At 44.7% G+C, this 14,865-nt stretch overlaps 1 protein-coding gene across 3 annotated transcripts in view; it reads left to right on the forward strand.

The window, feature by feature from the left end:
• Positions 1 to 14,865, forward strand: part of SPATS2L (spermatogenesis associated serine rich 2 like) — a 151,023-nt gene that overhangs the window by 21,998 nt on the left and 114,160 nt on the right. For all 3 annotated transcript variants that reach the window (XM_070421783.1, XM_070421782.1, XM_070421785.1), the window contains exon 2: positions 2,582 to 2,630. The gene's annotated coding sequence lies outside the window, so the exon portion shown is untranslated. The remainder of the gene's footprint in view (positions 1 to 2,581; positions 2,631 to 14,865) is intronic.

A 14,865-nucleotide genomic window follows, 5' to 3' on the forward strand; every position in this document is an offset into this window, starting at 1 on the left:
TTATCTTTATCTTTTTCTTCTTCCTCCTCTTCTTAAATAATACCCTTCAACATTTCATATAATACTGTTTTGGTGACTTCAGCTTTTTCTTGTCTGTAAAGCTCTTTATCTGACTTTAAATTTTTAATCATAGCTTTGCTGGGTAGAGTAATCTTGGTTATAGGTCCTTGCTGTTCATCACTTTGAATATTTCTTGCCACTCCCTTCTGGCCTGCATAGTTTCCGTTGAGAAATCAGCTGACAGTCGAATGGGCATTCCCTTGTAGGTAACTAATTGCTTTTTTCTTGCTGCTTTTAAGATTCTGTCTTTGTCTTTAGCCCTTGGCATTTTAATGATGATGTGTCTTGATGTGGTCCTCTTTGGGTTCCTCTTGTTTGGGATTCTCTGAACTTCCTGGACTTGTAAGTCTATTTCTTTCACCAGGTAGGGGAAGTTTTCTGTCATTATTTCTTCAAATAGGTGTTCAATATCTTGCTTTCTCTCTTCTTCTGGCACCCCCATAATTTGGATGTTGGTACACTTGGAGTTGTCCCAGAGGCTCCTTACACTATCTTCATATTTTTGGATCCTACTCTACTGTTGAATCCCTATATATTATTCTTTATTTCAGTCAGTGTATTCTTAATGTCTGATTGGTTCTTTTTCTTTTCTTTCTTTCTTTTTTTTTTTTTTTTTTTTTTTTGCATTCTCACTAAGATCCTCAAAAGTCTCACTAAGTCCCTTGGAGGTTTCTAGAAGATTCTTGAGTAACCTTATAACTGTGGTTTTGAACTCTATATCCAATAGTTTGCTTTCTTCCATTTCTTTCATTTGTGACATGTTTCTTTGTCTCCACATTTTGGCTGCTTTCCTGGGTTTGTTTCTATGTATTGGGTAGAGCTGCTGAGTCTCCTTGAGTTGATAGAGTGGTCTTGTGTAGTAGGTGTTCTGTAGGGCCCAGTGGCTCAGTCTCCCCAATCACCTGAGGTGGACACTCTAGGTGCACCCCTTTGTGGGCTGTGTGCACAGTTTTGTTGCAGTTGAGCCTTGATCCTGTTGGTGTCACTGGGAGGAATTGGCTATGAGGGCCAGCTGCACCTACAGTGGAAGAGCTGCTGTGCAGGAGACACCCCTATGGAGCAGGACTTGCTTCAGTGGGGCTTTGGTGCTCACTGAGTCTCTGCCTCTTGAGTGTGTCGCTTATGGAGGTATAGAGTTGTAATCTGGTATGGTCTGACACTGACCACTGGGTACACTGGCTCTTGGGTCTCCAGGGAGGTGCAAAATCAGCCACTGCCTGCGGCCAGCCAGCAGGAGCTACAGAGATCTGCAGATTCCTCCTTTTGTATTGCGTTTGGAAGAGGCCCAGCTATGAAGCAAGGCAGGCTGGTGCTGGTGTCTTGGGCCTTTTATTGATTGGTTTGGGGCTCCCTGACCCAGCTGCAGCTTGTTTGACAGGCCCTTCATATGCAAAAGCCACTGCTCACAGCTTGGATGGAGTTGTAAATTGGATGGGGCGGGTCTTAGGGAATCACCAGGGTGGAGCAAACAGAAATGGCTGCTAGTCAGCCCTGGGACTGGGGAGGTCCCAGTGTAGGAACAATGATCCCTGCGAGCACCTCCGTCTGGAAGAAAGCCGCCCCTGAGTTCCTGCCCCATGCCAGACAACCCAGTTTCTCCTCATTTGTGTCTGTGTTCCCCAGAGCCTCGCCCTGGTGCGGGAGCTCAGACGAAGCAGGACCTTGTAAGTTCAGTTTGTGGTGCCGGCCTTTTAAGAGGAACAGCTGGGTCTCCAGCAGCCTCTATGTCACTGAGCCCCAATTGCACTGGTGGTTTTTACAGCCTGTAGTTCTTACTGCTCATAGGGACTTCTTTTCCCAGCTCTGGGACCCTGGTCTGGGGGTCTGGTGTGGACTGGGGCCCTTTGCTCCTCTGGGGGACCTCCGCAGAGATGATCTCCCTCCCAATCCAGTCTCTGGGGCGAGATGGTCACAAGTAGAATCCCTGGTCCACCACTTGCCCTGTATGGTTTGATGAGACAGGTGATTTGACTCTTTGATGTCTCATTTTCTCCATCTGCAGAATGCCAGCGTAGTCGTGCCTACCTCAGAGTGTTGAAGAGTCAGCCTATTTGAAGCTCTAGAACAGTGGTTCTCAACCTTGGCTGCACATTAGAATCACCTGGGAGTCTTTTTAAAATCCTGATTTCTGGGCCTGGAATGATTTTTAAAAGACTCCCAGGTGATTCTAATGTGCAGCCAAGGTTGAGAACCACTGCTCTAGAATAATGCCAGGCACTTTCTAAGCAAGCAACAGATGTTAGCTATCGCTATCATTATCGTGTGCTCAATTCGTTGCACGACTTCTTTAATATCCAGTCTTCACAACAACTCTGCTAGGGATGTACTATTACCTTCCACTGTACTATTGAGTAAACTGAGTCCCAGAGAGGCTGCTCTGCCCACACAGCTATTGTCACGAATAAGGGCAAATTCCAGGTCTGTCTGACTCCAGAACCTGCAGCTGGGTGTGGGTAGGATGGAAGTGGGTGGTGTGGCTGCTAAATGTAAGATCTGACCTCCCAAATTTCCTTTTCCCTAGAGCACTCCAGAACCCAGGCTGCATCAGGAACACCTCTGTGGCTTCCCGGGTAAGTAGCAACGGTCCTTCCCTTCTCCATATCCTCCTCCCGTGCACATGGCCAGCTGTCCTTGCACCTGCGGCTGACTCCCAGGGGCCTTGTCACAGCCTGGTCAGCCTTTCAGGGTCTCAGCGCCAGAGTTCCTGCTTATAGGTGTGTAGACTGAAGTCACTTGTAGTGGAGTGTGGGGGAGGGGCAGTGGACCCAAGGCAAGTCTGCCTCATTTACATTCCCCTTCTCCACCCACATTTACATTTCTGTGGGTTTTCCAGGGGGGTGTTATGCATGTCAAATACTTCAAAGTCCCAAAAGAAAGTATTTTACAGATGTCCCTGTGCTGTAGAAAGGAATTATGGTTAAGTGTGGCGGGCTCTGGGGCTGGACTGCTTGGCTCTCCCTCCTCGGTGATCGCCAGGTTTGCTGTTGTTGACGTTGTCGAAGGTCTTGCTCCAGTGACTCTAGGAGTAGGACTTGCGTCTTCAGGGCTCACTTGGCGTTGGGTGGGAATGGAAGGACATAGGCATTTGAGCAAGATGACGGGGCTGGCTTTGCCTCCTGCTTCTGCTGCCTAGAAATCGTGCGGTCTTGCGTGTCACCTGCTTCTCTGAGCCTCCGTTTCCTCCTCTCTAAGACGGGGATAATCACACCCATCTTGCGGAGTGGTTGGGATGTTTCTAGCCCTGGTGCATAAAGGGGCCTGTGTGACATAGACTCTCAGTTAAAGGGTATTCACTGTTGTCAGTTACTAGTATTTGAAGGGGCTCATCAGATGTATTTGCTGGGCAGAAAGCATGGTCTTTCTGGTTCATCATATTGTCCTTGGACTAAACTATTTGTATTCCCACCCCACCCCCCAGGAGTTTTGCTTGTTTAATTTACTTAGCAAGCCATATATTTATTGTGAAAAGATCATCTCTGGTTCAGGCCCTGTCAAATGATTATAAATTCCAAATTGAGGTAGTCCAAATTAATGGGGCCTCATGGCACCTGGATATTTCCATGAATGTTTAATCTAAACTTGATTCTTTTTCCATAACCTTGAAATTTTACTGGTACGATGACTAACTTTGAAACCATTAATGTTGGTGGGAGCTGGTTTTTTTCCATGAATGGAATAGAATATTTGACTTCCTCATATCTGAATTGTGAATCACCATGAAAACACTTTATTGTTGTTCAAAGAGAATTATTACAGAAACTCCTGGTCAACCCCTCCTCTCTCTCTCTCTCGCTCGCTCATGCGTGTGCACACACACACACACGCATACACACTGCTTCGTTTTTCTTTCTGTTAGGCAACTGAAGAGTTACTATGTACATTCTGGCAGCCTTCTGCCCATCAGACACGCAAGGGCACAATCAATTCCTGTTTTCTCGGAATGTACCAAATAATCAGAATCTCTGATTATTCTGCTGGAAGGCAACAAACAGCTTGATGGAAAGATGTACCAATTGAAACCAATTCTGATCATATTTCTGTCGGGAGAAGGAGAGGCCTCCAGCTGTCTGTCACTAATCATATTAGAGGTGGGAGGCGGGAATGTTGTGGCCTGCAACAGATTGCTCTAATCGCGTGTCGGAACACGACTTCTACTGACTGCTTCTCCCAGAGCAGGGACAGGGGACGGCCGTTCTGTAACTCCTCTTGCCAGTGGGTGGTAGCCTCCAACATATGTCCTGTGAGCACACTTAAGGAATTTTCTAATTACAGTTCAAAGGCTTTTCTTTTATATTTTTATACTCACTCCGCAGACATCCCTGACTGCAGTGTTTTCTCCCTCGGCACAACCCTGGTGCCAGCTCTTACAAAAGAGTGATGAGATGGCAGATGAAACTCACAATAACTGAAGAGGTGTCCGAATTTAATTAGGAGGAGGCCTCTCCCGTGTGGACGCCTGAACCATATAAATCCGTTTTAATCGTGAGCTGTGGTGCTTATCTGGTCATGTTTATTTTGGATACAAGTGCCAGAGCTGGATTTAGACCAGAACTCCACATCTTTGAGCCCTAATGACTAATTTGGGTATCCGTTGAATCCCTTAATTCATTTCTTAATTAGTTCTCTCAGAGTTAGAGCTGCTTGGTTACAACCATTTCCACAAAATGTTCATAAATGAAAACAAATGTACACAGGTTCCCCCCACCATGGCTCGTACATTTTTGCTCTGGTCTTAAAAGAGCTATTCTTATTATTATCAAAATAATAACAACAATGACAATAGCAAAAACGAATGGGTTGCCAGGCAGTGCAGTGGGGTCTGAACTGAGACACCAAGAAGTTTGGTTCCGATTTCCAACGCGACTACTTACAGCCGTGGGATCTTGGTCCAGTTACTTTCCCTATCTGTGCCTCAGTTTCCTTTTGAAAATGGGAAAAATAATCATACCTTCCTCATAGGGCTTTTCTGAGGATTAAAACAGCGTTCCAACATGAGCTAATATCCAGAAAGCTCTATAGTAAATGTTAGTTATTAAGTTTGCTATCAATGAGACAATGGGTGACAACTGAAGAGTTTCACTGGTGCCACCATATTGTCGCCTAAGCGTGTCCCATCTCTGTAGTCCGTTTGCAGATCACTCATGACTATAATGAAATATCAGGAACTCTGACGTTGGAATTATCTTTGTCATTTGTATTTGTACTCAGTTTGGCTACAGGATTAACATGTTTGGCTTTTCATGTTTGATCAATCTGAGTGTTAACTGGAAGCTTTTTTGCTGCAAAATGGCTTTAAATTTTGAATGGACATTTTATTCTCTCAGCAGACATGTATTGGCCCTCATTAAAAGGAAAAACTGTTCTTACAATGTAAAAAATAAATATGTGGGGGAGGAGATTCGGGGCAGTTGGCTTCAATAAATTCGTTGGAAATTCTCAAAGTATTTTTTAACATAGTTAATATCATAGTTCAAATTTAATGAATGTGCCAGGCATGGAAGTCTAGGGATAAATCTAGTAATTTAATGAGCTCATGGCTACATAAGAGTTAGTTAATGTGAAAATTGATTGCTGAGAGTCAAACTAAGTTAGATGGGACCCGTCAATTCCATTCACCCACACTCGCGTGCGTGCGTGTGTGTGTGTGTGTGTGTGTGTATACATTTTAGAGAAACGTATACTCATGTGCGTCCATAAATAGGTGTGCAGTGTTCTTAGCAGCGTTATTTGCATTCACCTCAAATTAGAAACATCCACAATGCCTATCAGTAGTAGAATGGCTGAATAAATGGTAGTGTTATCATAGGATGGAATACTAGACAGTGATGAAAAAAGAATACACTAAAGCTACCCATAACACAGATGTATCTTAGAGATATAATGTTGAAAGGAAGATACAAAGGAATACATAACAAAATTTTTCTATTTATATAAAGTGCAAAAACATTAAAAACTAAACTCTGTTGCTGAGGGGTGCATACATAAGTGGCTAAAACTATAAAGAAAAGCAAGACATGTATTACCAGAGGAATTAAGATAATGGTTACCTCTTAAGGGAGGGTGTGCTGGGAAAGAGAAGGGACCTGGAGGGCTTCTGAGGGTGCTGGCACTGTTCCGTGTTTTGACTGGGCTGCTAGTTACATGGGCAATATATGGTCTATTACAGCCAACATTAATGTTTTATGTGCTTTTCTGGTTGTGAGTTATTGTTTAAAATTTTTAACGTTTTTTTTTTAAAAAATGCACTGTCACTGTCTTTTCAGCCAGGGTTGGTTTGTTTTTGTCCTGCATAGTTTTAGGCCTAGAGATTCCTGTGGTTGTAATTGGCTCCAGAATTGAGCTACTGCCTTGCTGCACAGCAGAGTGGCCTCCAAGGAGGCATGTGCACCCCTAGGAGCTCCTGAGACTGACTTGGGGGGAAAGAAATGGATTAGACCTTGCATTTCCGTTCACTTTATCATGAAGCATTGTGATAACTGGTGTTATCATGACAGTCAACAGTGACTCCTGACACTGGCATTGTCCCAGGGTCCACATGCCAGGTGGCCGGGTGTCATCACCTGGAGGGAGGGAGGTGAGGCCTCCCCTTCACCACGACTTCCCCTCCGGTTCCTCTGCTTTGGTGTGGAATAGATCGTGCCTGGGTAGCTGGATTTACAAATTCTCAATTTTAGTTTTAGCAAATCCTCACAAACTAGCAGTTGCTTAAAAAGATTCTGCAAAGAATGCCCATAAATTAAAGGTAACTTTAATATTGCAATCTGCAAGAAAATGGCAAAAATTTAGTGTGAACTCTTTGTCAGCCACATTATGAGGTAATGACAGTGACCATTAAATCAGATCTGGCAAGAAGCTGGCCATGAAACTCTAAATTATCTGGATGACATATGGATTTATAGCCACTGTGGTTAATTAGTCATGAACCTCATCCCGTGTGTATTTGCCTTGAAATAATCATGATTAGCAAAACATTACATCAATTCCTTTATTCTGTTCCATTTTGTGCATGCCTTTAAAGGTATAAAAACATGTATATTGATTATAAACAAAAAAACAAACATATTTGAGGACACATGCTCAAGACATGTACGGTGGAAACATTTTGGGGCACCACTGGCATGCAGTTCAAAGGCCACTCCTTGCTAATAGGTAAAATGTGCCGAAGCTGGCGAACTCGCTCTTCATATCGAAAGGAGGCGCCTCTCAGTCCTAATTTCTCTTATTAGCAAATGTCAACATGATGGCAATAATTTACATGTTGCACTTTATTAAAACTTCTCCAAGCCGCTGAGTTGGAGTTGGCCAGTAAGAGATAGCAAGTCCTAAATAGAGTATTGTCCCCTTTGGATTATTCATTATAAAGCTATAAAGATTGCGGAAATTCTTTGTTTTTCAAGCATGTACACATATGAAGTCACCGCATTCTATATTGTTAATAAAAAAAAAAAGAAATGTCTTAGAGCAGGTGTACCACGGAAGAAAGAGATATGGGAATAGCAATCATTTGTTGCTTAGCCTCTGTTTTCCAAAGTGCTGAGTTATAACATCATCTATGGTTCATACTTTTGTACCAACTCTCAATACATTAACAACCCAGCGCCTCACCCTGGTTACAAGGATGATTTATTATTCGTTAGATTTTAAGTGCTGACTCATGGAATGCTAAACTTATATTGGCAGCTGTTGTCCAAAGGTTTGCAGATGTCCCGACTAATGCTTTGAAAGACCAGCATTAGCAATAAATCACTGCATGCATAACTTTTCAATAAAGTAATGGAAAGGATTTTGTATTCTGGGTCCTGTAAGCCTTAGCATTTGGAAGTTACTGCACATAGAAAATTCAAGTAAAGGGGTAAAATCTTTTCAGGCTTTAACCCTTGACCTTTGGGCCAGCCATAGTCAATAGCAAAAGCATCTTGGTAGCTTTGTTCTAACCCTGAGCTCCCTTGGCTCTGAAATCTGACACAATGCCAAGTACAGGCCTAATTGCATTCCTTGTTACTGAGAAAAGAGAATCTCAAAAGAATTTTCCTTTTATTTCAAGGGGTACCTTGAGCATTAACATTTTCTGGAATAGCAAAATTGTTTACAAGCTTTTGCAAAGCTTTCTGAAAAGAGAGTGTGAAGAGGGCTCCGGCGGCCAATTAAGAGGCATGTGTTGCTTACCTAGAGCAGCAAAGTGTGGGGGAGATGAATCAAAGGAGTAGGAGAGATGTGGCTTTGTACTCTGCGAGCTTGATTTCTGACTAATGAGCTGATGTCCTCTTTTCTTCTTTCTTGATGGTCTGCCCAAACATTTAGCAAGATAGTACAGGATATATTCTGCTAGCCCCATAACAGACCACTGACTGTCTGAATGCAAGTTCTGCTCAGCCGTAGCCCCACCCCCTGTGTTATGCCCATTGCCTGGTATAGAAGAGATGTCCAGTTAGGACCTGCTGAATGAAGGGATATATTCAGGCAGATCTTTCTGTGATCTATACATTAGTGAATTATATATTGGACCAGATATACTCTGGGCCAGACTAACTCTGATCAAAGAATCAGCATCAGACTCTGGGATCTTCCAATACAGGAGCCAATACTCTGGTCGGGGAGCCAGACAATGAAGAAACAAGTAACCAGGTGAGTAAACACAGTAAGTATAGCTAAGTGATAAGGGCGCCAAAAGACCTCAGCGGGCTGCGTGCTGCGATGCGGACCACAGGATTGGAGAAACCACAGCCCAGAACAGCGTGGGAACTCAACGGTGTAGAAGGAATTGGTATTACCTCCCAGGGGGCTTCATTTACCCCGGAAGCTAGCGGACCCAGTAGAAATGTTCAGCGTATCGCAGCTTTTCCTCATGTACACAGGCTGGCAGAGTTCTGACCACACCGGCCGTACCAGTCTCGACTTGATAGGAGTCTGCTTCTCACACATCAGTTGGCTGGTGCCTCGTGCCAAGGCCAAGGGTGAGCTTTCTGCTTCCCTTCCCTTCTCCAGGCTGCAACTTCTCTCCCCAAGCTAGACAGCTGTCTCCCAAGTGCCTGCTGTCTGTCATAGAGGAGGCAGAGGACCCAAAGGGAGGAGCTCAGCACAAATCTATCATCAAAGCTGAAAGGGGGAAAAGAACCTCAGAGTCAGCGCCCCGCTGACTGTGGGTCAGAGTTATGTCTTTGTGTCTCCAGGACAGAACGTTTAGTGAAGATCTGACACGAAGGGCACCTCCCCCTCCAGGCCTGCAGAGCTGTGTCCACCGGAAGGCTGTTCCTTAGGCAAAGAGTCCATAGGACACGTACTTGCCTAATGACACAGCAGTTCATTTCAGCTCAGCAAGCTGGAAGCAAGGTTAGCCTGCTTCCTTTCCGCCATGCTTTGCGGGAATGGGCCACAGTAATTTTGCTTCACTCTTCTTCATCACCTTCTAGCATGCTTCCTGTTGATGCTATTAAGAGCTGTTTTTAAAGACCCCTTAAGGGATATCCTTTAATGCACTCTTTTTAAAATAATTATTCATCTATAGTTCCCACTCAGAATGTCTGAGAGTTTAGGAATATAGAATCTTCTTAAAGAGAGATGCTTAATGGTCTATGCAGAGTATTGTCAATCTCACACCTAGTTCAGTTCATGCAAATTATATTTAATCAGCCATTCTGGAAAAGTAGTAGATATTTTAGTATAGATTCAGAGCTGAAAACTCACCATTTTACATTTATGTATAGTATTTATAGATAAACTTCTAGGAGTAGTATTTATAGATGCAAAAAAACATTTGCAGTAAGAAAGTCACTTCTCAGGGACTCAATAATATGAACAGCGTGTCTTGTTGGGGCCTGAGAAATATTCATGCGGGACAGAAGATCCCTGTGATAAAAACTCTTTCTCGCCTTCAGAGTGTGGCACAGGTGCAATCTGTTCGTTGTGTCCACACCAGGGCCTGCAGCGCTGGGCTGACAGCAGTCTGTCACTTGAGTTTCAATGGTGAGCATGCTCCTGTTCCAAGTGAGATTTCTTCTTTCCCATGTAACTCCTGTGTCCTACCCAAAGCTCCCCACGTGGGTTCCTTCCCACTGCACCCGACTTGAACTCTCCCATCTATGCTGTGCCACTGAAAGCAGCTTCCATGATGCTCTAGAACAGCGGTTCTCAACCTGTGGGTCGAGACCCCTTTGGGGGTCGAATGACCCTTTCACAGGGGTCGCCTAAGACCATCGGAAAACACACATATAATTACATATTGTTTTTGTGATTAATCACTATGCTTTAATTATGTTCAATTTGTAACAATGAAAATATATCTTGCATCTCAGATATTTACATTATGATTCATAACAGTAGCAAAATTACAGTTATGAAGTAGCAACGAAAATAATTTTATGGTTGGGGGTCGCCACAACATGAGGAACTGGATTAAAGGGTCGTGGCATTAGGAAGGTTGAGAACCACTGCTCCAGAAGGAGGTTTCATTTCTAGAAGGAACCTCAGCCCGCATCACATCTGAGCTCCATGGATGCGCCAGGAGCCATGGCCAGGCCAGCTCCCAGTCCCCTGCGTGTCCTGCTTCACGTGTGTGGTCCTCTGTCGCACCTGCTGTCCCACGGCTCCTGTGGCGTGACGCTCTCTTTGCTGCCTTGGTATCTTCCGCAGGCTGGCCCTTTTTGTGTAGTTATTCCAGCCACCGGTGGCTTTCTGCTCATCCCTAACCTCCCAACACCACATTCTCTGCGCATTAGCCTCCTTTTTTGCTCCCACAGCCACACACGAAAACTAGAAATGTTAACAAGCGCCCAGTTACTTCCTCTGCAGATTTCCCACCGCCCAGTCCTGTGGGTGACACTGGTTTTCCCACAGCACTCCACGGGCCCCCCAGCTCTCTTCTCTCCTCATAGGAGGCGCACGTGGAGGGGGAGGGAGGGCTTGGGGGGGAAGGGCGGTTGCTGGCCCAGAGAAGTGCTTCGCTGTCCACATGGAGGACCAGGCCACGAACAGCAGACTCCCCCCCTCCCCCCCCCCGCCCCCCCGGCCAGTCGCCATAAGCTGCACAAATATTATTGCCATTTAGCTTCATCTTCCATTGTGCTCTGAAATAACTGAAAATACTTAAATCACGTGCAGTATTTTTCTGGAAGCAAAAAGAAATGGGGTCCTTTTAAGAAGCCACCCTTGAACTTTTGCCCTTTTCTGACTTTTTGAGTCATTATATCCAGTTCAGGGTTTCCTTTTGTGAGAAATAGCTAATTTCTCTGCTGATAAAATGAATCATAGGAGCGCTGTAATTGTTGGAGATTAGGATGCCTCCCCCCGGCTGGCTTTCAAGCACTTGGCTCTGGGAACTGAGTCTTGCAAACATTTCTGAAGTGTTTACTGTGTGCCAGGCTCTGGCCGGCTGACTTCCTAATTCTTTAACTGATCTAATGTATTCACTAGTCCTCACAGCAGCCCTGGGAGGTGGGTAGTATCGTCCCTTGTTCCTGCTTTATGATGTAGACACACTGAGGCAGAGTGAAGTAACCGGCCCAAGGTCACCGAATGACCAGTGGTCAGGGCCTGGACTTGAACCTCGGTGCCCGCTTCCATGCCCACGTTCTCATCACCCGGCAAGCTGCCTGACTGACTCAGGTGCGCCTTGGACCCTCGGGGAGCCTCTGCTTTCTCATCTCCAAAGTGACACGATAGCACTTACCTTCCTAAGTTGTGGTGAGGATCCAATAAAATCGTTATTCGAAAGGGCTCGGTAGACTGTGAAGCACAGAAACGTCGGGCGGCCTGTCCGCATGCTATTTCCTGTTAGCCAGGCGGGCCTTCCTGCTGAGCGTGGCCCTTGCTCCTGCACACGCTGCCAGTTCAGATGGAAAACCGTGAGCTTTTCTCGTCATTTCAGAAAACCTTGGGTTTCACAGTGGAAATGGGCATGTGTGAGTATGTAGAACATGGGCGGGTCTCAGCATCGAACTTGTAATGTGCCAAGCACATTAATGACATTCACCCCCATTAATGTAGCACTTAACACCCCTCCCTTTCCCTCTAGATCACAAAAGATTGCTTTCCGCCAAGTGTCTGCTCACACATACTGAGGACTTGGCCTGAAGGGCCCTTCAGTGTGTCATATGGGGTCTGGGACCATGTCTTTTCAGCATGCGACCCCGAAGCAGAAATGATATCGAGCAAGATTTTGACCAATGGAATTGAGGTGGAGAAGAGTCCAAAGATGAGGATTTAGAAAGGCCACGCACTAAAGAGCCATGCTTCCAAATGCGGGATAGGAGACCAAGCCGGCCCTCTGCGGTGTGGTAGGCGATGCGGGCAGGAGGAAGCCTGGGAAGGAGGAGCAAGAGTTGACTGAGAAGGCCCAGTGGCTGGAGGGAAGTCCAGGGTTTCATTGCAGTGGATCTAGTGAGAGGCACTTCCCCTCCCCCTCTGATGCTGGGCCTGCTTTCCCTGTTGCTGGGTCCTGGCACATGCTCTCAAGTCAGAATGTGGGAGATCTGAGTTCTTGCAGTCCCTCAGGGGAGGTGAACAGCCCAAAGGCTGGCTTTTGGGGATTCTTTGGAGCTTTTTAAATGCATCCTAGAAATTGAGTTCTTCCTGGCTTTTTATGGGGCTGGTATTGCATCCCCAGGGGCACTCTGCTGGGGGGTCTTCCAGGCAGGATTCGTGATCACAATGAGCTATTTTTCCCTCTTTTCTGGATGAGAACAATATCCTGCCATTCAGTGTCCAAATATAGCAGGCAGTTATGATAGAAGAATATCCTTATGTTAGGAAAGAAGTTGGCAGCCTCAATGATGTGAAAATGTCCAATTTAGAAAACACATTTAAAAAGAAAAGCTCCTTAAAGTCGTCCTTTTTTTGGAGTCAGGTGGAATAAATAAAAGGCTGAAACGGAAATGTGTGGTCTGACAACACAGTCCACTTCCTGTCCTGGGTCCTGCAGGTACTTGTTGATTTTGCCTGAACTTCAGATGTTGTTTCTGTCGTTTCACTAAAATGTCAAACTGCAAGCTGGTTCTGGCATCTGATCGGGAGCATAATTCGCAGGATAGATTTTCTAGCTGGTGCATGTAATCGAAGCACTGGAAGCATGTTACCAGGGACTGACCATCTAGACTCCTTTTGAGCATATTGTTAAGACTGCATAATTCAGAGGAGGGCAAAAAGGCATCAGATCCCAGAGAAAGAGTCCAGATGGGATGTATTAGTCGGTTACGGTTGGCAGTGTATAATTAGGGAGATCCTAGTGAGCCGGGGTGTTTTCCCTGAGCAGGATGCAAGGGTGATTTCTTTCCCGGGTTCTTGTCCAAATGAATTCGAAGAAGGAAGCCATGGACAAAAGGTGGTAGAGGAAAGAGTGGAAATTTATTGGAAGCAAGTACAGACTCCCCCATAGTGAGGTGGTCCCCAGCGGGTAACCCCCCAAGCTCTTTTTTGCTGATGTTTATAAAAGCTGCAGTCCTTTGTCTCTTCATACTGACTTCTAATTGGTAGAATTTCAGCTTCAAAGCCCAAACTCCACATGGTTCCCCCCTCTTCCTCTCCCCTTCAGTGATAGAATTCTCTGTCTCCTGTGAAGATCTGTTTTCCTCTTTCTCCCATTCCTCGGCATTTCTCTATCCTCTGTGAGTTTGTTTTCTCTTTCTCCCCGTGCCCTGTGGCTTGTCCCTATCTTCTGTGAGTGGATGTCTTCCTCTCCCCTTATCCTGTGGCACCCTTTTTTTTCCTCGGTGAATGTATGCCCTTTGGCAGCTCCAAGCCCTCACCTCTGTCTTCCTCACCCATGGACACTCTTTATTTCTAAAACTCCCTAAACCTGCCTATTTTATCCCTAAAACTCCTTTCACTAGTATAAAATCATTTAGTTGATTAAGGTGTCTATAGTTAACATTCATCAGAATTGTAAACGTAAGCATGTCTGTCACACTTGGCCAACCCCAGTGCACCTCACGAGTTTCTCTTCATGGAGTCCTGAACTGACCAATACAAGTGATGTACAACCCAAGCAAATTGAACTCTATGATTCCCATGTAGAGGGTAGTTTGGCAATGTGTTTTTTTAATCCTTTAAAATGAGATCACTGTTCTGTCACAGGAATTTTATTTATAGGAATTTATGTTAAGGAAGTAATTAAGGATGTGTCAAAGGTTTTAGTCATAACGTTATCAACCACATTGTTTATAAAGGGGTAACTAGGAAATTGCTTACATGTACAATAGCAGCTTAGTTAAATATATTATGTTACAGTCAAATATGAAATACTATCCAGCTATTATAGGTGATGTAGATAAACATTGATAATGAAAAGATGTTCACTATATATTGTTAAATGATAAAATCATGTTTAAAAACCACACAAGTATGCACAGTACGCTCACATTTTTGTTAATCTATAGGTGTATTTCTAGAAATTGACCTGGAAATATATTTCAGGTTTTTAAGGTGGTTCTCTGGCTTGTAAAATCATGGGTATTTAAAATGCTCTCCTTTTTTGTTTATCTCTGTCTTTACTTTTCCTGCTCTAAGCAGATACTGCTTTTATATATAAGAAAGAACCCACCAAGTTTCTTTTTATTAGAAAGGAAAACGAGCCGGACCATCTGAACGTGAGTGATTCTGATAACCTCACGTGATGCTTCTCAGCTGCGCACATTTGTAAGCAGATTTCAGCTGGCATGCCCTGCCTTCAGAGCAGTAACCGCTCTTTCATCCCTGATGTAGCAGAGATGATTCGCTTTCTCCCTAATCTCTGCAAAATGCAGGAACTCCACTTATCAGACCATCCCTGGGGTTTCTTCCTACTCCCAAACCCCAGGTCCACACTTTCTGGAT

Source organism: Myotis yumanensis, unplaced genomic scaffold, assembly GCF_028538775.1.
Source record: "Myotis yumanensis isolate MYYU_CA2020_CCGP unplaced genomic scaffold, mMyoYum1.0.hap1 SCAF_8, whole genome shotgun sequence".
Lineage (NCBI taxonomy): Eukaryota > Metazoa > Chordata > Mammalia > Chiroptera > Vespertilionidae > Myotis > Myotis yumanensis.